Below are 25,575 nucleotides of genomic sequence, written 5' to 3' on the forward strand. Positions count from 1 at the left end.
GCACAGAACATTCCCGGGGAGATAACAAAGGATGGCAGGTTAACCCTTTCACACTCCTCTCATTTGCCTTTGATTGGTCATGGCCAGAAAAAGTTATAGCAAATAATTAAAAAAAAAAAAATAAATAAATAAATATATATATATATATATATATATATATATATATATATATTTATATATTTATTGCACGCAGGTATTATGAAAAGCTGAACGTTAAAGGGTAACTCCACTTTTGTTGACAAAAATAACATCCCTCCTCTGGGTGATCTATGTACATTACAAGGGTTTTAACAAACTTTGTTGCAGATTCCCCCCTTGTGTTATTCTGAAGAAATCTCTGTACGTTCCTCTGTGCTGAGTGAGCCTAATGGAAGTCGTTTCATAATTATCAATCAGCTGCTGCACCTGCAGGGCTCTGATGAGGAAATCTGCAGGGCCTGCATCCCTTTAGACGTGTTCCTATTGGGAGTATCGCACCAAAAAAATGAAATTTTTGTTGCAGGGGATGCCAAAAACCTGACTAGTATCGTAGTGTAGACTTCTGGGAAAATCAGAGAGACAATCACACAAGCAAGAAACTACGTTTCTGGGGGGGGCGTTCTGTATACATGCTGTGTACAGAACAGCTCCAGGTGGCCATATTGCATTTTCAGAAAATTACAGATCTACAGGTTGAAAAGGAAAGGTCATTTTTAATAACATATAATCACAATATGACTTGTGTTGCAATTTAGTATTTTTTCTTTATTTGCTATCCCCCCACGAAAAAAACATTCCCCTATTCCCCTCTGGGTGATCTATGTACATTACAAGGATTTTAACAAACTTTGTTGCAGATCCCCCCCTTGTGTTATTGTAAAGAAATCTCTGTACATTCCTCTGTGCTGAGTGAGCCAAATGGGAGTCGTTTCATAATTATCAATCAGCTGCTGCACCTGCAGGGCCCAGATGAGGAAATCTGCAGGGCCTGCATCCCTATTGGGAGTATCTCACCAAAAAATGACATTTTTGTTGCAGGGGATGCCAAAAATCTGACTTGTAGCGCAGTGTAGACTTCTGGGAAAATCAGAGAGCCAATCACACAAGCAGGGAAATACGTTTCTGGCTGGGCGTTCTGTATACATGCTGTGTACAGAACAGCTCCAGGTGGCCATATTGCATTTTCAGAAAATTACAGAGCTACAGGTTGAAAAGGAAAGGTCATTTTTAATAACATATAATCACAATATGACTTGTGTTGCAATTTATTAGTTTTTCTTTATTTGCTATTTTTTCCCCCTCCTCACGAAAGTTCCCAGAGCCAGCCAGGTGATTAGCATTTTCAAGGAAAGAAAAGCAATAGCGGCCTCCAGATTGATCCCCGTGTGGGGTTCCTCTATATTCTTTAGGTGATGATTGTTCAATCATTTTTTTTCCGCATCATGATGGAGAGACACTAGATGGCAGTAAGGAAAATGTAGACGCACACTCCTTCCACACCTTCAGAACAGATAATCTCTTCTGTACTTTCATTACTATTATGTCTCTTGAACTCTTCTGTCTGCTGAATTATTTTACTGAATTTGTTGAAAAAAAAAATAACAATGGGGACGTGCTTTATTAATGTTGCCAAGACAGGAACAGAGAGAAGGCTTACGAAACAACAGAATAACAAGCTGAGGACTCACAGAACACAGTTTCTCACCCTTCATGTAATTATTTTTTCAGCTGGTTGTGAGATCTGCTTTCATATATCAGTGGCAGTTATAAGAGTGCTGGAAGCAAATGCAGGCTTAACATATCAATGTAATACAAATGTGAGGGTGAGAAACCAGGCCATGTCAAATCCCGAGACCTGCTTCTTTCTATGCGTGTCCAGCACCTGAGTTCCTGGGCTTATGTGTTTGATGGCCTTCAAGGTCCCAGCATTTGATCAGCTTCTTGACCTCTGCTCCTGGAAATCACTTTCTAAGTTACTCACTTATTCTGAATCTGCTATGAGCTCCAACCTTCCTGTCTATGGTCTATGCTTAGGCTTGCTGATCTTATCTTACCCTAGTTCATCAGTTTCTGAAGTCTTATTGAAACATCTGCTCTGATCCTAATTAGCATTCCTGCCTTGTTTGCTCAGGTACTTAGCACTCCAATCTCTGCTCTTCTCTGGTCTCCAAACCCTCGGTTCTTGGCCTTGTTTGTGGAGGTCCGCACCCAGCACTTAAGTCTCTGGTCTTTTCTGATCTCCAACCAGCACTCCAGTCCCTTGGCTTGGCTGTTTTGACCTTCAACCAGAACTACAGTCTCTGCCTTGTCGGCTCTGGTATGCACCCAGCACTCCAATCTCTGGTCTTCCCTGGTCTCACTTCAGTTCTTAGCCTTATTTGCCCGGGTACTCAGCACTCCAATCTCTGGTCTTTTCTGGTCTCCAACCAGCACTTCAGTTCTTGGCTTTGTTTGCTCAGGTCCACACCCAGAACTTCAGTGTTTAGTTTTCTAAACACCCAGCACTCTAATCTCTGGTCTTTTTCTAGTCTCCAACCAGCACTCCAGTCTCTGGCCTTGTATGTATTGATTTCGAATCAGCATTCCAGTCACTGCCTTGTCTGATTGGGTCTGAATTCAGCACATCAATCTTTGGTCTTCTCTGGTGTCCAACCAGTGCCTCAGTGTCCATTCTTCGTCTGCCCTAATACTCAACCAGCGCTCAAATGCCTGCCATATCTGCTCTGATCATAAACCAGCATATCAATCAATGCCTAGACTACTCTGATCCTCAACCAGCACTCCAGTCCCTGTCCTACCTTAATTCTCAACCAGCACTCCAGTCTCTGCTTAGCCTGCTTTGATCCTCAACCAACACTCCAAGCCCTGGATATTCTGTTCTTGTCCCAAAACAGCACTCCAATCCCTGCCTTATCTGCTCTGATCCTCAACTACCAATCCGATCTCTGACTGGTTAGCTTTTGTTCCCAAAGAGTACTGTAATCCCTAACTTGTCTTCTTTAATTCTCAGCCAGACTTACAGCCTCTGCTTGCTAGCTCTAAGCTCCAGTCAACACTCCAAACCCTGACTTTCTCCTCTCATCAGTAATCAGCAACCTAGTCCCTGCTTTGTCTGCTTTGTTCCTTAACCAGCACTCCAATTCTTTCAAAGTCTGCTGTGATCCTTTCCAGTACTCTAATCCTAAACCAGCACACTGATCTCTGTATAGTCTGCACCAATCCTCATTTAGCACTCCAGTCCATTCTTAGTCTGCCTCAAACCTCAGCCAGCCTTGTCTTCACTGATCCTCAACTGGTAATCCAGTTCCTACCTTGTTTTCTCTTGCACCTATCACTCCAAACTTTGGTCTTCTTCGGTCTCCAACCAGCTCTCCAGTGCATTTTTGGTCTGTCTTAACCCTCAACCAACACTCCATTTCCTGCCTTGTTTTCTCTGGTCTTCAACCAGCATTCAATACCTACCTTTTATTCTCTGGTCTGCACCCAACACTTCAAACTCTGGTTTTGTTTGCTCTTCAACCAGCTTTCTAGACCATTCTTGGTCTGTCCTAACGCTCAACAAGCATTCCAGTTCCTGCCTTGTCTTTCTGGCCCTTGACCAGCATTTAAGTCCCTGCCTTGTTTTCTCTGGTCCTCAACTAGCATTTAATTCCTACCTTGTCTTCTATGGTCTGCACCCATCACTCCATACTTTGCTTGTCTTTGGTCTCCAACCAGCTTACCAGTCCATTCTTAGTCTGCCGAAATCCTCAACCAGCATCCCAGCTCCTGCCTTCTTTTCTCTGGTCTGCACCTATCACTCCAAATGTTGGTCTTGTTTGGTCTCCAACCAGCTCTCCAGTCCAATTTTGGTCTGCCTTAACCCTCAACCAGAATTCCAGTTCTGGACTTGTCTTCTCTGGCCTTCAACCAGCATTTAATTCCTACTTTGTCTTCTCTAGTCTATACCCAACACTCCAAACTCTGGTCCTCTTTGGTCTACAACCAGCTTTCTAGTCCATTTGTGGTCTGTCTTAACTCTTGACCAGCATTCTGGTTCCTGCCTTGTCTTTCTGGTCCTTGACCATCATTCAAGAACCTGCCTGGTTTTCTCTGGCCCTCAACCAGCATTTCAGTTCCTGCCTTGTCTTCTCTGGTCCTCAACCAGCATTTCAATTCCTGCTTTGTCTTCTTTTGTCTTCCACCAGCACTGCAGTCTCTACCTTGCCAGCTCTGGACCCTCAACCTCAGAAACCTTGGACATCTGTTTCTGTCCTTGACTTCCATTATGACCCACAGTAGTCTGAAGCCACTTTTAATGGCTTGTTCAAACCCTGATTATTTTAAATTTATGGAAAAAATACATATGATCCCAGGCACAAATTGTTCACTTTATACTTCAGAATGTGGAATACTTACATACCATGCATTGCGGTACACTGCATTGTTAAAAAAGGGCCCTGCCCATTTTTTCATCCATTGTGGTGCATTGGCAGTCCATCCATGTTAAGGGCCCATTCACATTGTGGCAATGCTAAATCACGTGCCTTAATGTGCTTTTACCACACACTTGGTAACACATGTGCTCTATGTGAGGTGCTTTGTGGTGTCATTCATAATGCACAATGTCATCCACTTGGAGTTTACATCTATTTAAAGGCCAAGTTACCCCCCCCCCCCCTTAATTCCATATGATATACCTTCCTGGAATGTCACATGATTGACGTACAGCAAGTGATGAAAGCAGAATGCATTTTTTTTTACATTTTGAATGAAGAGGTAAAAATTCAAAGCTGCCATGGACTAGGTAAGTATGAGATAAGTGCATTGGGATGACTTCAGGAGAAAGGACATTAGAAAAGGCTTCTATTTATTATGAAAATTCTGCCTGAAAAGGTGAACTTAGCCTTTAATACAGACTGTAGATGACTCTGTTGGGTGAAAAGTAGTGACAATTTTAGATTTGATCAGTTCTCGCTTTTGAAACACACAATAATCACAACGTTAGTAAATAACTCTGTCACCAAAGTTTTTTTTTTCTATTTTCCAGCTTGGTTTTTTTTTTTTTCCGTTTTCCAGCTTAGTGGTCCTCTAAATGTTCCCTCTTCCCGTCAGACACATAAAAAGACGTTACAGAGGCAATTAACTGCTTTTGTATGAAAGTAGGCCATGTGTCTGCCTGTCCGCTCTTCTCTCTCATCCCGCTTGGAGGTAATGAATTCGGTGGCACACAACAATCGGAGAGGAGAGAGACGGAGAGTGATGCCCGCCGGGTCCCCGAGGGGACTTTAACTGTCCTGCCAGCTGCCTGCCCCGTTACAAAGATGTGACTAGAGAGAGGGAAAGGGAAGAAAAAACACCGTGCAGATGAGTACTTCATCCCCAGTAGGCTTTCCTTTGTGTCGGCGTGATTCATACCCCCTGTCAGGCAGGCTGGCACTTTATTTCCGGCCTAGCAACGACTGATTTATGAGTTCATTTATAGAACAATGGGCATGGCAGAGGAAGAAGCGTTCTGGGGCCTTCCTGCAGCTGGAAGGGAACTCAGCTAAAATAAGATGGCAAAAAAGCACTCCTGTCGCCACGCGGGCACACCTTGGCACCGCTCGCTCCTTCCGTACCCACTTTGAGTTATTGCTGCCGTTGCCTAGGAGTCATTTGTAACTTGTCTTTCACATTTCTATTCTTTATGTTCCAGTAGGTAGAGTCTTGCTTTAATGGCTATCAACTTGCCAACTGCTGAAATCCAACCTGCTACAGGATAGGCCACACAGAGAGTTGTGCGGTCTGAACAGAATTATATTGAGAAGGAGGAACATTAGAACTTAAAGCAGAGCCTACCCATGCAATGAGGAAAAAAACACCCACAACTATATGTGTATATATTATATATACAGACACAACCACTTGATTTGCTATCAAAATACCACCTGATGAAATACAGCCAGCTACAGGATAGGCCACACAGAGGGTAGTATGGTCTGAACAGACTTGTATTGAGAACAGAGAACATTAGCGCTGAAAGATGAGCTGACCCATGGGATTAGAAAACAAACACATATATATTTACACTAAGTATGTAGTATATATACACTATATTGTCAAAAGTATTGTGACACTTCCCTTTACACACACATGAACTTTAATGGCATCCCCAGTCTAATGCCCCGTACACACGGTCGGATTTTCCAATGGAAAATGTGTGATAGGACCTTGTTGTCGAAAATTCTGACCGTCTGTGGGCTCCATCACACATTTTCCATCGGATTTTCTGACACACAAAGTTTGAGAGCAGGCTATAAAATTTTCCGACAACAAAATCCTTTGTCGGAATTTCCGATCGTGTGTACACAAATTGCCATGCATGCTCAGAATAAATAAAGAGATGAAAGCTATTGGCTACTGCCCCGTTTATAGTCCCGACGTACGTGTTTTACGTCACCGCGTTCAGAATAACCGGATTTTCCGACAACTTTGTGTGACCGTGTGTATGCAAGACAAGTTTGAGCCAACATCCGTCGGAAAAAATCCATGGATTTTGTTGTCGGAATGTCCGATCAATGTCCGACCGTGTGTACGAGGCATTAGCCCGTAGGGTTCAATATTGAGTGGCCCGCCCTTTCCAGCTATAACAGCTTCAACTCATCTGGGAGTGTGTCTATGGAAATTTTTGACCATTCTTCCAGAAACGCATTTGTGAGGTGAGGCACTGATGTTGGATGAGGAGGCCTGGCTTGCAGTCTCAGCTCTAATTCATCCCAACGGTGTTTATCGGGTTGAGGTCAGGATTCTGTGCAGGCCAGTCAAGTTCCTCCACCCCAAACTCACTCGTCCATGTCTTATACTGTCCTGTCACTGGCTGGGGGCTCGTCCGGGATGATGCTGGCCATCTAGTGGCTGAAAAAAGTACTGAGGGAGAAATGCCCGAATTAAAGATTAATTTGGCAGCAAAAAAAAGCTGCTTTTTTTCATCTCTTTTTATTTCTCTATTTTGGCTGGAGGTCTGCTTTAATGAATGAGCTCATGTGGAATTACAAAGTTAATAAAACTACAAGGGTAGTCTATGAAACATGCCAACTGTAAAAAACTACAAACTACTTTCACTACTTTTTATAATCAGTTATGGTGCTTTTCCATCAGAGGACTGCCTTCTCTTACCAACTGTACAAACTCTTTCCCTTAAACCTCTATCTTTTGCATGTAATCACTCCTGGGTCCCTATAAATAATTTTCTTGTGAATGAATGAATGAATGATTTGTAAAGCGCTGCAAATGCGAACTGAATCGCCTCAAGGCACTAGATGCATTCTCTGTTGTCAGCTTCTTAGAAAAGGAAGGTCTTTATTTTTTTCCTGAAGGCCTGATGGTTGTCTTCCATGCGGATGTAGGTCGGAAGAGCGTTCCATAGCCGAGGTCCTTGGACTGCGAATCTTCGTTCTCCCTTTGCTTTGTAGCGGTATTTGGGAATGATGAGGAGGTTTTGGTTAGCTGATCGAAGACTGCGATTAGGTGTGTAGTGTTTTATTTTCTCCCAGAGATATAGCGGAGCGTTTTCTTGTATACATTTGTGGGTGAGGCAGAGGGTCTTGAATGTGATCCGATTCTTTAAGGTTAGCCAGTGTAGGCTCTTTAGGGATGGGGAAATGGATTCCCAAGGTTTTTTTCCTGTTAACAGTCTTGCCGCCGTGTTTTGGATGAGTTGCAAGCGCACAAGCTGATATTGGGGTAATCCTACGTAGAGCAAATTTGTGTAGTCGAGTCGGGAATTGATGATTGTTCCAACAACTGCCGCTTTGTCCTCTTCTGGGATGAAGGGGATGAGTGTACATAGCAGGCGGAGGAGATGGTGGGATCCGCTAACTACTGATCCTATTTGTGCATCCATTGTCATTCCTGAGTCAAAGATGACTCCGAGACTCTTGGCTTTGGTGCTTGCAGAGATGGTCTGTCCGCGGATGGTGGGAGGTGTCCACGGAGTCTTAGTTTTGGAATTTTTGTTAGCGTGTAGGAGAAGAAGTTCTGTTTTTCATCCGTTGAGTTTGAGGGAGCTAATGGTCATCCAGTCATCTATTAAAGTGAGGCATTTCTCTAATTGCTGATGAAGGTCTTTTTGTCCGGTGATGCGAAGGTAGAGTTGGGTGTCATCAGCGTATGAGTGGAAGCAGAGGTCCGTTTTTCTGATGATATTGAGGAGTGGGCGGATGTAGATGTTGAATAGCACTGGTGACAAGGGTTAGCCCTGAGGGACTCCACAGGATATTGCCCGGGTTTCCGAGGTGAATGTTCCTAGTTTCACTATCTGAGAGCGATTCTCTAAGAAGGATACAAACCATTTTAGAGCAGAATCTGTAGCTCCTGCTACTTCTGCGAGGCGGACAAGTAAAGTATTGTGGTCCATTGTATCGAATGCTGCGCTGAGGTCTAACAGTACCAGGAGACACGATTCTCCGTCATCTGCTGCTTCAAGGGCATCGTCCCATATTTTGAGAAGTCCTGTTTCTGTGCCATGGCCTGGGTGGAAGCCTGATTGCAGAGGGTCCAGGAGTTGGTGTGTGTCCAGGTGGCATTGTAGCTGCTGTACTACTGCTTTCTCCATAATCTTGGAGATGGTGTTGAGGCTTGTTATCGGTCTGCGGCAGTTAGGGTCCTTAGGGTCGAGATTGGGTTTCTTTAGCAGGGGTTTGACGATGCCTTGCTTGAGGGAGGTTGGCACAGTCCCTTCTTTGAATGATTGATTTATGAGGTGTGTTAGGGTAGGGGCCAAGATGTCGGAACATTCTGTCAGGAGTTTTGTGGGAATTATGTTGTTTGGTGATGTGCTGTCTCGAAGGCTTCTGATGATGTTTTTAGTCGTGTCAGTGGTGATTGGGGACAAAGAGAAATTCGGTGGTTGTGTGATGTTCGTGTCGATATCCTCTTTTTGCTTTGGTTGAGTGAGGTTGGTTGTTATTTTGAGTGACTAGTGGCACATATTATCAGACTGCAGAAAGACTTTATTGGGCGGAGCTGTGAATCACTGGCCTGCTACCTCAGCCTCTTAATTAGGTGTTCCCAGAAATTCAGAATAGCAGATAAAGCTTTGAATCACTGTTCTGCAAACTTGAGCCTCTTAATTAGGGGTTGCCAGCAATCCCGGCTAGCAGGTGAGTGAAGCTGTGAATCACTGGCCTGCAAACATAAGCCTCCTAATTAGGTGTTCCCAAAAATTCATGTTAGCAGGTGGGCGGAGCTCTGAATCACTAGCCTGAAAACCTCAGCCCTTTAATTAGGTGTTCCTAGAAATCCTGGTTAGTAGGTGGGTGGAGCTGTGAATCACTGGCCTACAAACCTTGGCCTCTTCTTAATTAGGTGTACCCAGAAACCAAGGTTAGCAGGTGAGAAAGGTTGTGAATCATTGGCCTGCAAACCTCAGCCTCTTAATTCGGTATTCCCAGAAATCTGGATTAGAAGGTGGGCAGAGCTATGAATCACTGGCCTGAAAACCATAGCCTCTTAATTAGGTGTTCCTAGTGTAAAACCCTCTAGATAGGTAAGTGCTAGAGAGCGAAAGTTTTAGTTAGGTACATTTTGGCAGGCCTAGCTGGCAGTCAGGCCTGTTTTTTTATTTTTATTGTGGGCTAGGAGTGGCTAAGAGTAGCAGCTGATGACTCACAAGCAGCATCATTGGGACCTCCTTTTAGGACATTTTGGAAGGAGAGGAGGGGAGGAGAGGTGGAGCTGCCTGAGGTATTCTAGGGAGCCCTGACCAATACCCAACCTGGATCGGCAGGGGGCATGCCTCTTGGAGATGGAATGCTAGGCTGTCAGGGGCCTTTGAGGGAGCTCCCCAGTTTGGGAGGGGGTGGGGCCTTGGGCCTAGGGCTTGGGTGCGGACAGAGCCCCTCAAGAAAGCGTGAAGGTTCTAGATAGGAGGCACAGGAGGAGCAAGAGAGGACAGCAGGAGAGAGCATTGCAAGGCAAGTCTCCAGGAAGAGGAACAACTGGTTGCAGCCAGGAGAGGGCTGGTGAGTGACATACACAGCCAGGAGGAATGGAGAGGCCCGCCTGAGAGGACTGGGAGCATGCAGTCTAGAATGGGTGCAGAGCCAGCAAAGAGGACTGTGGTGTCATGGGCACTGGAGAAGGGCAGCTGCATCCAGGAGGGCTGGCAGGGCCTGAAGATAGGTTACTGGGCTTAGTAACTGAAGTTAGGGCAGCTAGCACCAAGAAATTTTCATTGCTACACTAAAGGTGCCTGGGTTCCCTGCCTGCAAAAGGCCTAACCATGTCAGGCCTAACCATGCGGTGCTAGCTGTGCCTGGAAGCTCAAGAAAGAGTTGTGCTGGAGGAGCTGAGGAGTAATAGTCTGCAGTAAGAGTTGTGCTTGAGGAAGAGAGACCTGTATATACCAGACTGTATATAAGTTGTCCCAATTATTTGTTCTAAATTCACTGGGCATCCCCTATCCAAGTTCAGTCCCCTCAATAAAACATAAAACAAGCACATAAACTATTTCTGGAGTGTCTGAGAGGTGAACGCCGGGCTGGGCAGGGTGACAGGTGGTACACAACACTCATCAGTCCTGCTTAATTAAGCCGTCCAGCCCAGATGATCCCTGCCTTGGCCTTGGTCACATCTCTAGAGATGCTCTCCTGTGTCCCTGTTAAAGACTTGCTTGGCTGACATCCCTTCTGGCTCCAGATCCTGCTTGCTGTTCTACTACGCTCATCTCTGTCTCCCTGACGTTTTGGCTTGTCTGACTATCCGTTCCGGTTCCTGAACTCTGGCTATGTTTTGACTAAGTTTACTCTGTTTACCTTGTTTTATTATTATTAAACAAGTGAGATTTAACTGTACTTCTATCTCAGTCTGATTCATGGTTTCTGACATCTGCAAACCTCAGCCTCTTAATTATGTGTTCCCAGAAATCAAGCTAGCAGGTAAATAATATTGTGAATTATTGGGCTGCAAACCTCAGCCTCTTAATTATGTGTTCACAAAAATCTGGATTAGAAGGTCGGTGGAGTTATGAATCACTACCCTGCAAACCCCGGCCTCTTAATTAGGTATTCTCCAAAATGCAGGATGGCAGGTGGGCAGAGCTGGGAATCATTGGCTTGCAAACCCCAGTCTCTAAAATTAGATGTTCCCAGAAATCAAGGTTATCAGGTGGGTAGAGTTGTGAATCACTGGCATGCATACCTCAGCCTTTTAATTGGGTGTTTCTAGAAGTCTGGATTAGAGGTTGGGTGGAGCTGTGATTCACATACCTGCAAAACCCCAGCCTCCTAATTAGGTGTTCCCATAAATCATAGTTAACGGGTGGGCGGAGCTGTGAATGACTGGCCTGCAAACCTCTGCCACTTAATGAGGTGTTCCCAGAAATCCAGGGCAGTAATGTGCACAGATGTTTTTTCTGACACCTGATCACACCTTTAAGTCTATTTCGATGGAGTCTCCCTTTCAGGTCGATTAACCAAATACTAAATATAAAATAAGAGAACTCTCCCATGACACAACAACAGAGAAAAAAACATGTTGCTAATAAAATCTTTAATGTGGGAGTTTCTCTGATTAATCCATACAAAACAAGATCAGAAAAATGACGAGGGTCTAATTTGAAGTGTCTCCCCGAATGGCTCCGAACTGTGACACCAGAAAAGCTGTTCCTGTTAATTTTCACAGCAGAGCTGTCAGCAGCTCTGAGAATAGCTCTCCTCCATAGCCAACACTTCCCTTCCACACATCAACTGTTCAATTAACACAAGGAGGGAAGAAAGCCGACTGCAGCCCTCCATCACAGCTTTGATGTTTCTCCACAATTTATGAAAGTGTACACAAATCTAATTACAAGCCCCAGTGCTTCCCATTTACATGGATCTACTCCAGTTCAAAGCTGTTTATATCAAAATAATTGAAAAGAAAGAAAAAAAGAAAGAAAGAAAGAAAGAAAGAAAGAAAGAAAGAAAGAAAGAAAGGTAAAGGGAAGGAAGGAAGGAAGGAAGGAAGGAAGGAAGGAAGGAAGGCGAAGAAGAAAGAAAAATTAATGAAAGGAAGCAAAAGGAAAAAAGAAGAGAGGGAGGGAAAAGAAAAGGTAAGGTAAGTAAAGGAAAGGAAAAAGAATAAGAGAAGGAAGGACAGAAGTAAGGTACAGTAATCCAGTGTGAAACTTTTCAGCAGCTTCATGTAATAAAGAAAAGAAGGAAAGGAAGGGAAAGGAAAAAGGAAAGGAAGAAAAGGGAAAACAGGAAAGGAAAAGGAAAAGAATAAGAGAGGGAAGTAAGGAAAGAACGAAGGAAGGAAGGTACAGTAATCCAGTGTGAAACTTTGCAGCAGCTTCCTTTAATAAAGAAAATTAGAAGGAAAAGGAAAACGGGAGGGAAAAGAAAAGAGAGGAAGGAAAGAAGGGAGGAAGTGAGGAAGGAAGAAAGGAAGAAAAGAATAGAATGCTGGAAGGAGAAGAAAGACAGAAGGTAAAGGAAAAGAAAGTAAAGAGGAAAGAAAAGAAGGGAAATCAGGAAGAAGAAGAGGTAGGAAGGAAGGAAGGAAGGAAGGAAGGAAGGAAGGAAGGAAGGCAAGAGAGGAAGGAAGAGAAATGAAGGAAAGGAAGGAAAAAAAGAGGGAAGGGAGGGAAAAGGAAAGTTAAGGGAAGGAAAAGGAAAAAAGAGGGGAGGGAGGGAAAGGGAAAGGTAAGGGAAGGAAAGGTAAAAAAGAGGGAAGGGAGGGAAAAGGAAAGGTAAGGGAAGGAAAGGGAAAAATATAAGAGAAGGAAGGAAGGAAGGAAGGAAGGAAGGAAGGAAGGAAGGAAGGAAGGAAGGAAGGAAGGAAGGAAGGAAGGAACAATAATCCAATGTGAAACTGTGCAGCAGCTTCATGTAATAAAGAAATGAAGGAGAGGAAGGAAAAGGAAAAAGGAAAGGGAAAACAGGAAAGGGGAAGGAAATGGAAAAGGAAAAGAATAAGAGAGGGAAGTAAGGAAAAAAAGGAAGGAAGGAAAGAAGGTACAGTAAATCAACAGTGTGAAACTTTGCAGCAGCTTCCTTTAATAAGGAAAACTAGATAAGGAAGGAAAAGGAAAAAGGGAAGGGAGGGAAAGGAAAAGAAAGGAAGGAAAAAAGGGAGGAAGCAAGGAAGAAAAGAAGGGAATGCAGGAAGGAGAAGAAAGGAAAAAGGAAAGAAGGAAGAAAGAGAAAAGAAGGAGAAAAAGAGGGAAGGAAAGGAAAGGGAAAGAATAAGAGAGGGAAAGAAGGAGGTAGGAATCAAGGAAGTAAGGACGGTACAGTAATCCAATGTGAAACTTTGCAGCAGCTTCATGTAATAAAGAAAGGAATGAAAAGGAAAAAGGGAAGGGAGAATGAAAGGAAGGAAAAAAGGAAAAGCAGGAAGGAGGAGAGAAGGAAGGAAGGAAGGAAGGAAGGAAGGAAGGAAGGAAGGAAGGAAGGAAGGAAGGAAGGAAGGAAGGAAGGAAGGAAGGAAGGAAGGAAGGAAGGAAGGAAGGAAGGAAGGAAGGAGGGAAGGAAGGAAAGAGGAAACCAAGGAAGGTGCAGCAAGCTAGTGTTAAACTTTGGTTCTGCGCAGAGACTTCCTGTAATAAAGACCCTTTACTGCTGCTGTCTCTCCTTGTGCAGGGTGCCTGGTCTTGTCTCCACCCCCTTCTGTAATTTTAGACGGGCGGCCTGTAGTAAGTGGTCCTGCTGGGCTCCTCCCACAGTTCTGCTCTCTGCGCAATAATGAAGACACCACTACCTTTGCAAGGTAGTACCTGGGTTTGGAGCACACAAAGTGGATTTATATCCTTTTACGGCTACTGGGGAATGTATTTATATGAAAATATCTGTCCCCAGATTTTAGCTTTAAGGATGAAGTTAGAGGCTTTTCATTTGCTTCTTTTGTAAGCAAACTCACGGCCGTCTTCTCAGTTAATAATCGTCTGCAGATATTTATATCTGGAATCTATGAAGATTAAACAAAATTATTTGCCAATGTTTTAATCACACTCATCTCATGGATAATGTAATAAAAATGTTATAGGACGTATAGACAGGAAAATATAATAAAATATTATTTTCTTTTACCCCTAGAGACTCAGCAGACGAGATTACTGTCTTGGAACTTTAAATCCTCTCGCAACACGTATAATTAAAAAATGTCTGGAAAGGTCAAATTTCTCATCTCGAAGGCAAGTGTCATTCGAGAGAAAATGATTCTTCAGGTTGTTAAATGAAATGGGATTTAAAAAAAATGAGTTAGTGAATGAAAAGTGAGTGGTGTCAGTGGTGGAAAAGTTGATTGTGAGAGCCTAATATAGTCACTTCAAGGAACAGGACACGGGTGGCCATGTGCTTGTAGCATGGTCAGTTTTAGTGAAAAGGTATATCAAGGGGTTTTTTTTGCATACATTTTCTGTAGTACTGTACACGTTTTAAATTCGTAGAAAATAAAATCTATATTCTTTTTATTTGGTTTAATAAGATAAAGATAAATAACTGCATATTATTATTTCATAGATACCATTTGGAGCCAAAAGGTGGTAAAGCAAAAGCAATTGCTTTTAAAGGCTTATGTAATGGCAGCTGTTACAACATACTGTAGATCTAAACAGCAGAGAGATCAGATTACGCACACTGCAAGATGAGCACCCTTCTCCTTTCAAGCAGTATTAGGCCAATAGACCACATTGACCACTTCTATCATTAAACTTTAAAATGCCAGGGCCTCTACTGCCCATTGATCTGGCCTTTGTAAGCTGAATGACAAGTGGTGGAGGTCAGAGGCAGGAGAGGCGGAGTTTAAACTTGACGAAATCGAAGTCACAGCCCTATACATTATTTAGTCGAGATCAGCCTTTTCAACACAGAGGAACCCGTGAAATAACTTTCTGGTTTCAAGGAACCCCTGTTGAAAAATTACTATATCTACAACTCATGATACGTTAGTGTGATGGTCAACGGGAAGAATTCTCCTTACACTTGTGGTCACTGGGACAAATTACCCCCTTACAGATAGATAAAAAGAGCAATGGTGTCAGTGGGAACTTATCTGAGGGTCAATAATTGCTCATTGCTCAAGGAACCTCTAGCAACCCCTAGAGGAACCCTGGTTGAGAAACCATGGTCTAGAGCCCAGATTGGCTTTACAGATGTAACACCCTCTTCTGGTTGGGCTGCTAGGCAAATTTAGTTAGATGATTGTGTCGGTCTGTTCAGGGTTTCCTGAGCTGAGAGTGTGATTTCTTCCCCCTGCCTCTGGAAGAAGTTTCCAGAATATAAGGCTGGGAGATTCAAATGATCAGTTGAATATTTATCCAATCCCTAAAAGTGGCTGGAGAGGTGATAAATATGCAGTAGGTCTGAGCAGATGTTTTTTTCCTTTAAGGGAGGGTTCCGATTCTCCTGGGGGTCTGTTGCCCTGGAGGCAGGTTCACTAAGACAACAAACAGCAGTCTGGGCCTCAGCAGCTGCTGGGCTGAGGGCCTGGGGAAGATTGCCTGAGGATTACATTTGCTGGAGGGCGCTGTGCTGAAGTCCTGGTCTGAGAAAGATCTAGTTAATCTCCCCTACTGAGGATCTGCTGGGTGGCAGACAGCTCCAGGGACGCTGTGAGCAAGGACCTTGCTGGGGACTAATAGTTATGCAAGTGCCAGAAAGGAACTGAGTGCCAGAAGTGGACTTCTGCTGTAGGGTCCTATAATACTGGCCATTCCCTGGTACCTCCAGAAAAGCTGCTTTGCAAGGTTAGAGAGAGAAGTTTGTCCTCCTGCTACCATTGTTACTGATCACTTTGGAGTATGCCATGACCCTAAATCCCTCTCCTGCTGAAGTTCTTCAGGAGTAAATCTTAAAAACACATACCAGTGCATGAGACTGTGTTTGTAATTTTCAACCTCTGTACTATTTGGGAGAACCTGGGCATAAGCTCAGCGCCCCCATGGAGTTAGGTTTAAATTTCACCTTTCATTGTTAAGCAGCTGCCAAATACCAGGGCCTCGATAAGCAGTAGAGGCCCTAAATATTTAAGCTGCATGACAGAAGGTTTGGTTTAGTGCTTACAAGGGTGAGGCTTAAACATCCTATCCTAATCTCAGGCAGAAGTCAAGGATCTCTGATCAACCCCGGCATAGGTTCCACAGGGATTGGACTTAGGGATTGATGAGAAGGCTGACAGGTACTTCCAGGCACCACAAGGAGCAACACTTAAATAAGGAGGCTTAACATTAGGATGGGTCAGGGCTTTATATGAATTTGGGCAAAATGTAAGGCCTCCCCAATCCTAGGATCCAAAAGAGCTCCACCAGGACACAGGGCTGGATCTGAGAACTAACAAAGGTTCTTGCATGCACCATAAGGTGCACTGTTGAAAGACATGAGGAGGAGCTTAGCACCATGAACAAGCAGAGAGTTATCTCAACTTGGCCATAAGCCAAGGTCCCTTGTTCCGCCTGGCCTTGGGATCCAAGATAGCACCACAGGGACACAGGAAAATCTGGGGATGAACAAAGGCTTGTCCAGGAACCACAAGGTGCAGCACTTGAGCTCCATTTAAAGACATAAAGACAAGGAAAGGTGATAAGTGCCAGTAGTTGTTGGATTTTTATCTCAACTTGTCCAAAAGCCAAAGCCCCGTGTACCACCTGGGTGTAGTATCCAAGATAGTTGCACAGGGACAAAAGGATGGATTGGAGGGTCTACTAAGGTTTGTGCAATCACAACAAGATGCAAATTTTCAGCATTGTTGAAAGACAAGAAGAGGGACTCGGCACCAATGGAAGGCAGAGATTTATCTTGATTTGCCAAGCCAAGGCCCCATGTACTGCCTGGTTTTAGGATCCAAGATAGCTCCACAGGGAGAAAAGCCAAAAGCCAAGGCCCCATGTACTGCCTGATTTTAGGAACCAAGGTAGCTCCACAGGGGCACAGGAATAGATCCATCTGAGGACTAAGAAAGGTTCAACGAAACACTACAAAGTGCAAATTTTCAGCATTGTAGAAGGACAAGGGGAGGAATAGGTGTAAACGTATCTCATCTCTCCACAAGCCAAGGTCCCATGGCCCTAGGATTCAAGATAGTTCCACAGGGATACAGGAAGCGATCTAGGGACTAACAATGGCTTGTCCAGGAACCCTGAGGTGCAGCACTTCAGCACTGTTGAAAGGAAAAGGAGATGGGCTTAGCACCAGTAAGAGGAGAAGATTTTGTCTAAAATTTTCCAAAAGCTAAAGCTCCATGTGCAACCTGGGTTTAGGAACCAAGATAGTTCCACAGGGACAAAGGGATGGATCTGAAGGTCTACTAAGGTTCATTCAATCACCACAAGGTGTGGATTTTCAGCACTGTAGAAAGACAAGGAGAGGGACTCAGAACCAGTAGGAAGCAGAGATTTATCTCAATTTGGCCAAAAGCCAAGGCCCCATGTACCGCCTGGTTTTAGGATCCAAGATGGCTCCACAGGATCAAATGCCAAAAGCCAGGGCCCATGTACTGCTTGGCTTTAGGATCCAAGGTAGTTCCAAGGGGACACAGAAATAGATCTGAGGACTAACAAAGGTTCGCCTAGGTACTACAAAGTGCAACTCTTTAGCACTGTTGAAAGACAAGGTTTAGCACCAGGAGGAACTTACTGTATCTTAACTCTCCACATGCCAAGTTCCCATGGCCCTAGGATCCAAGATAGCTCCATAGGGACATAGGAATAGATCTGCTGACTAACATGGTTTCTTCCTGGCACTGCAAGGTGCAGCACCTCAGCACTGTTAAAAGACAGTGGGAGGGGCTTAATCTCACATTTTGCAAAAGTCGAGCCCTATGTACAATGTACCTAGGCCTACAGCTTAAGATGGCTAAACGGGGACACAGGGAGTGATTTGAAGACCAAGACAGGTACTTGCAGGCATCTCAAGATCCTTGTACTTCATTACGGTTGCTAGAATAGATAATTATTGCCAGGTCAGCTTATATTAACTTGTTTTCTTTCTTTCTTGATTTATTTTCTTTTTTCTGTCTCTCTTTCTGACTTGCCTGCACACCAGATTCATGGCACCTGTATGGTGACAGATGACGAATGCTCTCTCAGTAATTTCACACATGCATGGGCCGACACACGCCTGTTGCTACCACGGGCGGTGAGAGGAGGGGAGCCGCGTGGCCGCCTGACAATCTGCAGACAGTTTTATTTGGAAGAATTCAGCGCGGCACCTGTACAAGTGACAGAACGTCCCCCTCCAGAACTGAACTCTGGGCTATATGGTGGATCATTAGCATTCTGTGCGATGCCCATCCCCCGGCTGCTTGATGCGCCGAGCGGCTGCTCGTGTCTCCGGGTCCGGAGCTGGGAAGGGGGAGCGGCGGATGAGCAGCTGCCAACCAGCTGGGCCAGTCACTTGCATTGAACACTTGATAATGTCTTGTTTTCACAAAATATGTTCGGCTTTTGTTGTGAGCGGCCATGTGTGACTCTGAGGTGCTGCTAGATTCCAGGAGGCTCTTTCTAGTCCTGATTACTTTCTGTATTATTTAATGTGTTCAGGTTGCGCGCTGTGTCCTCTGCAATCATGGCGGTGCACGGTGGTTAATGGTCTTCTCTATACAGGGGAGAGATTTCAGCTTCAGCCTCGAACTTTCTAAAAGAAGAGGTCACTATGAAAAAAAGTTGTTTTTGACCATAAATAATGGACTCTAGAGTAAAAATATAGAGTATGGAAAGACTCCAGGAGATAAAAACAGTGCAGACCTCATCCAGGAACCCCAGACAAAGCATTTCACAGAACAGATATTTAGTTTGCTAAAGCTCTGTGTATCATAAACAATTGGCAATTACTTCTTTCATTCTTTGTTCACTAAGGTTCTCTAACAAACCTCTGAGGGCTTCACAGAACAGCTATATTTATACTGAGATTAGATTACACACAGGTGGACTCTATTTACTAATCAGGCGACTTCTAAAGGCAGTTGATTCCACTAGAATTTAGTTAGGGGTATCAGAGTAAAGGGGGCTGAATACAAATGCACGCCACACTTTTCACATATTTATTTGTAAAACATTTGGAAAACCATTTATCATTTTCCTTCTACTTCACAATTAGGTGCCAGCTTGTCTTGGTCTATCACATAAAATCCCAATAAAATAAATTTACATTTTGGTTGTACATGACAAAATGTGAAAAATTTCAAGGTGTATGAATACTTTTTCAAGGCACTGTACATAGAAAGTGTTTTCTTCCAATGCATAAAGCCCACCAAGAGTTCAAAGAAAAGAACAAATCTCAATTGACATTGATATGTCCTCGCTGACTCCACCATCGGACACAGACGCTAGAGTTAGAGAGATCTAAAAATAACAATACGGAAAAGCAATGAAATGGACATAGCCTTTTGCTCATATCCCAGAGTCAAGATAAAATCCCTGAAGCCAGGAGCCAGCGCTGTAAGGTTAGACACAGTCCTGCCTGAGCATTTCAAAAAGATTGAAAAAACATCTGAAAATTGAAACAAGGAGCTAGGCTGTAAGTTAATTCCCAACTTAGATTATGTAAATTTAAGTTTTTTGCTGTCTGTGTTTACAGTATATTAGGAAGACTTCCCTCTACTCCCTGTCTTGGTAAAAGGTTATGTTGACCAAAAAGAGATGTGGATTCTTTCCAAGGAGGCCAGAGCAGATACTTTTGTGTGTTTGTGTGTTTGTGTGTGTGTATCTCAAGCATGGGGCTCAGATAGTTGAGTTTCCCAAGCCTGGAGCAAAAATAGTTGAGTAACTAAGCCAAGCGCTCAGATAGTTGAATGTTCCAAGCTTGGAGTTCAGACAAGTGAGGGTCCCAAGCCTGGAGCCCAGATAGATCAGTGTCCTAAGCCTGGTGCTCAGATAGCTGAGTGTCACAAGTCTGGAGCTTATATAGTTGCATGTCCCAAACCTGGAACTCAGATAGTTGAGTGTCCTATGCTTGGTGCTCAGATAGTTGAGTGTCCCAAGTCTGGAGCCCATACAGTTGCATGTCTCAAGCCTGGAGATCAGATAGTTGAGTACCCCAAGCCTGAAGCTCATATAGTTGCATGCCCCAAGACTGGAACTCAGATAGTTGCGTGTTCCAAGCCTGAAACTCAGATAGTGGAGTGTCACAAGCTTGCAGTTCAGATAGTGGAGTGTCCCAAGCCTGTAGCTCAGATAGCTTAGTGTCTCAAACTTGGAGCTCAGATAGTTTAAAATGTGCCAAGCCTGAAGCTCCCATAGTTGAGTTCCCAAACTTGGAGCTCAGATAGTTTAGTTTCCCAAGCTTAGAGCTCTGATAGTTGAGTGTCTCAAGCCTGGAGCTCAGATAGTTGAGTATCCTAAGCCTGGAATTTAGATAGTTGAGTGCCCCAAACTTGGAGCTCAGATAGTTTAGATTCTCATGCCTCAAGCTTGGATAGTTGTGTGTTCCATGCCTGGAGCTCAGACAGTTGAGTTGGGGACCACTTTGCAGAGGAACCTTGATGGGGTAGTATAGCTTTACATGCATTTGCTAATGTATGCAACAACAAAAATATTTTTTAACCTAAAAAAGTTGAAACAGTTTAATTAGGCTTTTCGTGCTGACTAGTTAACTGACCTGTGTCTGTTTACACGCACCTACCCCTGGGTCTGATCAGGTCCAATAAGAATAAACAGAAGGGGACTCTGTCCTCTTCCATTTAGATGGAGCGGATCAGAGGTAGTCGGGTGTAAACGGAGAGTGGAGTCCATTTAGTCCTGGTCACCCATGCAGCAGAGCGGGCTATGTCCATGTCCGTTCTGCAGAAACTGAGACACGGATGTGTCATCCACCTGCTCTGCACTGATCAGCAGGGGATCTGTGACCTGATCCCCTGCTGATGGAACGGAATCTGCCCCGTGTGAAAGGGGCCTAAGGCGTTACCTGCACATCTATTAATTTGATGCACCTGGAATATATACTGAATGAAATGCTGGGGCTTTCAAATTTTTGATCTACCTACTTGTTCCAGATAAATGACTTGGAAAGTATTCAAGATATCAGCATGATGGCCAGCCAACTAGCATTTTTTAAAATAAAACACCAGCACTGGAAGCCTACATATACTCTAAGTCAAAGATGCGGTGGAGGTTTGGACAGTTAGTTTGTGATGCTGTTGAATGGCATAGTACATTCTCTGCCGTTACAAGGGAAGAAGGTAAATGTGTTAATTGGTTGTGTTTGGTGGTTTCAGCAGCTCCCTGGTGTAAAACAACATCTTGTTTTTCCATCTGAGTGGAGATCTTTCATTTGCATCACTCCGTTTATAGCATGTGAAGCAGAAGGAATGGAGCATGGGCTGGCCATGTATATTTCAATGTAGTAATTACTGGAAGCTGTGCAGAACACTGAGATGGACAGTGAAGATAATACCAAACATAATCCATCATACATTAGGGTTACACTGCCAGCATGGTGTGCTATGCTAATTGCATCAATTAGGAGCCGTTGTATGGAAGTCATTGACATAGGAAGGTGCAATATTCTGGAATTCCTGTGCAGAAAATCTAAGATCTGAAAAAGAGTCAGGAGTATAGGTATGAGATGCCAGAGAGGGAGGTGGCACAGGAACTGCAAATTTACTCCTCTGAGATCCAGTACCAGGATGAATAGAGATCAGAAATATTCAGCATTTCATTCAATTCTCACATTTTCACATGTGTAGAGCTGTTTCATGGATTCTTAAGATGCTCTACCACTGTTTGAGGCAACTTTATGGATATGGAGACCAGGTCCCAGTAGATTCTTAAAAAAATAATAATCACGTAATAAAAGTACGGGAAAACAAAATATGTATTAAAATATTGGAAGTATCTGAATATGGCTAAGTGACCTTATGGGGGGAATGGGAGTTTTAGAAGCAGACTTGGTGACCTTGCAGGCGATGAGGTTTCTGGAGGAAGCTTTGGGCAACTACAGGAGATGGGGTCCTTTCAGGGGGCTGGGGGCTTTACAGGGGCACTGGGGAGACCTTAAACCCCCTAGGGGGCTGGGGGACCCTTGGAGGTTGAGGGGGACTGTGTGTGTGTGGGGGGGGGGTCTGGGGGCAGAGCAGCAAGATAGGGGTCACTGCAGTGTGCTGGGAGCCACTGTAGGAGGTTGATGGGCACCATGATCTCTCATTGGGTTCGGGGGGCATTGTGGGGGATTAAGGGACACTGCAGATTAAACAACAAAACATTAATACATATTATTTAGGATAAGCCAATGTGCTTCACAAAAATGTTCACAAAAAAAGACTTCAGTTCCTCGTTAGCATTCACCATGACCCATGACATCTGCTGGGTTAGGGTACTGCCAGGTTGTCCTCTTTATGTGGAGGTGGAAACAGTACATCAGAGCATGACAAGCTTTCAAAATCCCAATCATGTCAGAGCTTTTCTTTTAAACTTCTTTCCGGTGAATAGAACAGGCAAAAGCCGCACATTAATGCCGGGCTGTGAGGTAAGGCTGCCTTTGTTCACCTTCAATGATAATATTCATTCAAGAGCCCATTCAGCCTGTTCCAAGGCTGTGGCTGTCTGCAGGATAAAGCCTCAGTCTTTTCATGTATTCAGGGAAAAGCCCTCAGGCTGAATTACACAGGAAGTGAGCGATACATTTAAATAAAGCCGCATTACTACAACCAACCCGGTATATTAATAACGGTTTTTATTAACTAATAGGCGGGTGTAGCCATGACTCTATATTCTGAAGATTAAAAGGAGATTGAAAAAAAAGGAATAAAGAAAAATAATGAATAAGGAAAGATTCCTTCATTGTAGGATCAGCAACTAAAGAAGAGAGTATCTTGAAACATACATTTTCTGTACTCAAATAAATGTGAAAACAAAATTACAAATTACAATTAAAACATGTTTCCTCTCTTTCTCTGTCTCTCCCTTCATATATATATATAAATATACATATGCATACATGCAACCCTGAGGACTGAGGAGATGTTGTAAATGCAGGGTGTCATGGACCCACCTCCTGGAACTGTGTATTCGCAGTGTAATGATGCAGAAAGCAATGTTCTTGTCTTCAAATGTGCATAATAAGAATCATGGCTGACTCTTTAAGTCATCAAACAAGTGTAAAACCCAGCTATGAGTTATTTTATTAAGATGCCCCAAGTTTTTTTTAAAAAAAATATAGCACTTTGTGCAATACTCATCTTCTCTCTAGCACTGTCCCCTGCAGTACTCCATCTCAGCCACAAGATGGCCACATTCTTCTTGGTTTAATAGACTGAGAAAATGATGTGCGTGCAGGGAGTCATGGACCCACCTCTAAGGGGCCTGTGAGTCCAGGAAGTCATGGACCCACCTCCTGAGGTGCCTGTGAGTGCAGGAAGTCATGGACCCACCTCCTGAGGTGCCTGTGAGTGCAGGGAGTCATGGACCCACCACCTGAGATGCCTGTGAGTGCAGGGAGTCATGGACCAACCTCCTGAGGGGCCTATGAGGGCAGGGAGTCATTGGACCACCTCCTGAGGTGCCTGTGAGTGCAGGGAGTCATGGACCCACCACCTGAGATGCCTGTGAGTGCAGGGAGTCATGGACCCACCTCCTGAGGGGCCTATGAGGGCAGGAAGTCATGGGACCACCTCCTGAGGTGCCTGTGAGTGCAGGGAGTCATGGACCCACCTCCTGAGGGGCCTGTGAGTGCAGGGAGTCATGGACCCACCACCTGAGATGCCTGTGAGTGCAGGGAGTCATGGACCCACCTCCTGAGGGGCCTATGAGGGCAGGAAGTCATTGGACCACCTCCTGAGGTGCCTGTGAGTGCAGGGAGTCATGGACCCACCTCCTGAGGTGCCTGTGAGTGCAGGGAGTCATGAACCCACCTCCTGAGGGGCCTGTGAGTGCAGGGAGTCATGAACCCACTTCCTGAGGGGCCTGTGAGTGCAGGGGGTCATGGACCCACCTCCAGAGGGGCCTGTTGGTGCAGGGAGTCATGGACCCACCTCCTGAGGTGCCTGTGAGTGAAGGAAGTCATGAACCCACCTCCTGAGGGGCCTGTGAGTGCAGGGAGTCATTGACCCACCTCCTGAGGGGCCTGTGAGTGCAGGAAGTCATGAACCCACCTCCTGAGGGGCATGTGAGTGCAGGGAGTCATTGACCCACCTCCTGAGGGGCCTGTGAGTGAAGGAAGTCATGGACCCACCTCCTGAGGGGCCTGTGAGTGCAGGGATTTATGGACCCACCTCCTGAGGGGCATGATCACGGCACCCTGTATTCACAGTGTAATAGGGTTGCCACCTCATCCCTTTAAACCTGAACACATATTAATTACATAGGTTCCGTGGCTTATTAAGGTGGTAATTAAACTCACTTGGTGCCTTATCTGCATTAAATTAGCCTCAGCACCTGTGTAATTCATATATGTTCAGGTTTAAAGGGATGAGGTGGTAACCCTAGAGTGTAATGATGCGAAAGTGAAACCAATGTCATCATGTTTACATTATAACAAACATAACTGGTTCTCTTTCAGCCTGGGTTCACATGCGATGTCTGTGCAGTGCGATTTGAGCCACACATTTTCTATGGCTTAAATGGCATTGCATCCGTACCAAAAAATGGTGCAGGACCCTTTTTTTCCCCATATCTGAATCTCATCGCATGGGTGTGTACACTCATACGATGAAATTATGGCAATCGCTCTGTGTTTTGCCATCTGTTTCAGGGTGTCATTAATCTTACATTGAAACCTGCAGCAGATCGCATGGACACCGTGTGATTGATATGCAGTGCGATGCACGGAAATGCAGCGGATCTTGTGCGTTTCTCACATGGCATCAGTGTGAATCAGGGCTAAATAATTAAAGAAATGGAAAATGGAAAAATGGAAAAAAAAAGTACTGCTCCTGCTGCAATACTCATCACTCTCTGGCACTGTCCTTGCAGTACCCCTTCTCCACCACAAGATGTCCTCAGTCTTCTAGGTTGAATGATGCTCAGCATCATTCAACCCTAAGTACTCATGAGATCCTGTGATTGCAGGGCATAATGGACTTGCCCCTGGAAGGCATGCCTACGGCACCCTGCATTCACAGTGTAATGATGCAAAAAGTGACGCTGATGTCATCATGTGCACAATATGACCTAATTCTTCTGGGTTTAATGGACTGAAAAGATGCTGTGAGTGCAGGGGGTCATGCACCTGCTTCCTGAGGGGCATGACCACAGCATCCTGTATTCACAGTGTAATGATGCAGAGATGACACTGATGTCATCACGTCCATATTAAAACAATATGACTGGTTCACTTTAAATCATCAAATACATTTAAAATCCAGCTCTGAGTTATTTTTTTTTTTAAATGCCACAGATTTGGGAAAAAAGTGCAAATTTCGCTGCAATATTAATCTTTTCTCCAGCACTGTCTCATGCAGTACCCCTTCTCTGTCACAAGCAGTCTTCTGGGTTCAGTGACGCTCAGCATCATTCAACACTGACTCAGGGGATCCTGTGAGTGCAGGGCATCATGGACCCGCCCCCTGTGGAGTATGACCATGGCACCTTTCACTTACATTGTAACAATGCAGAAAATGATGCTGATGTCATCATGTCTGCATAGTTGAGGACCAACCATCACTGGAACAGGATCCAAAGAGGACCCAACACATGATGCGACACTCCTAATGATTTCAAAA

General features: G+C 44.4%; 1 protein-coding gene across 22 annotated transcripts in view; it reads right to left on the reverse strand.

Moving 5' to 3' along the window:
• The window catches only part of CELF4 (CUGBP Elav-like family member 4), a 1,454,628-nt gene that overhangs the window by 169,821 nt on the left and 1,259,232 nt on the right, over positions 1-25,575 (reverse strand). The window lies entirely within an intron of this gene.

This window comes from Aquarana catesbeiana, linkage group LG01, assembly GCF_042186555.1.
Source record: "Aquarana catesbeiana isolate 2022-GZ linkage group LG01, ASM4218655v1, whole genome shotgun sequence".
Lineage (NCBI taxonomy): Eukaryota > Metazoa > Chordata > Amphibia > Anura > Ranidae > Aquarana > Aquarana catesbeiana.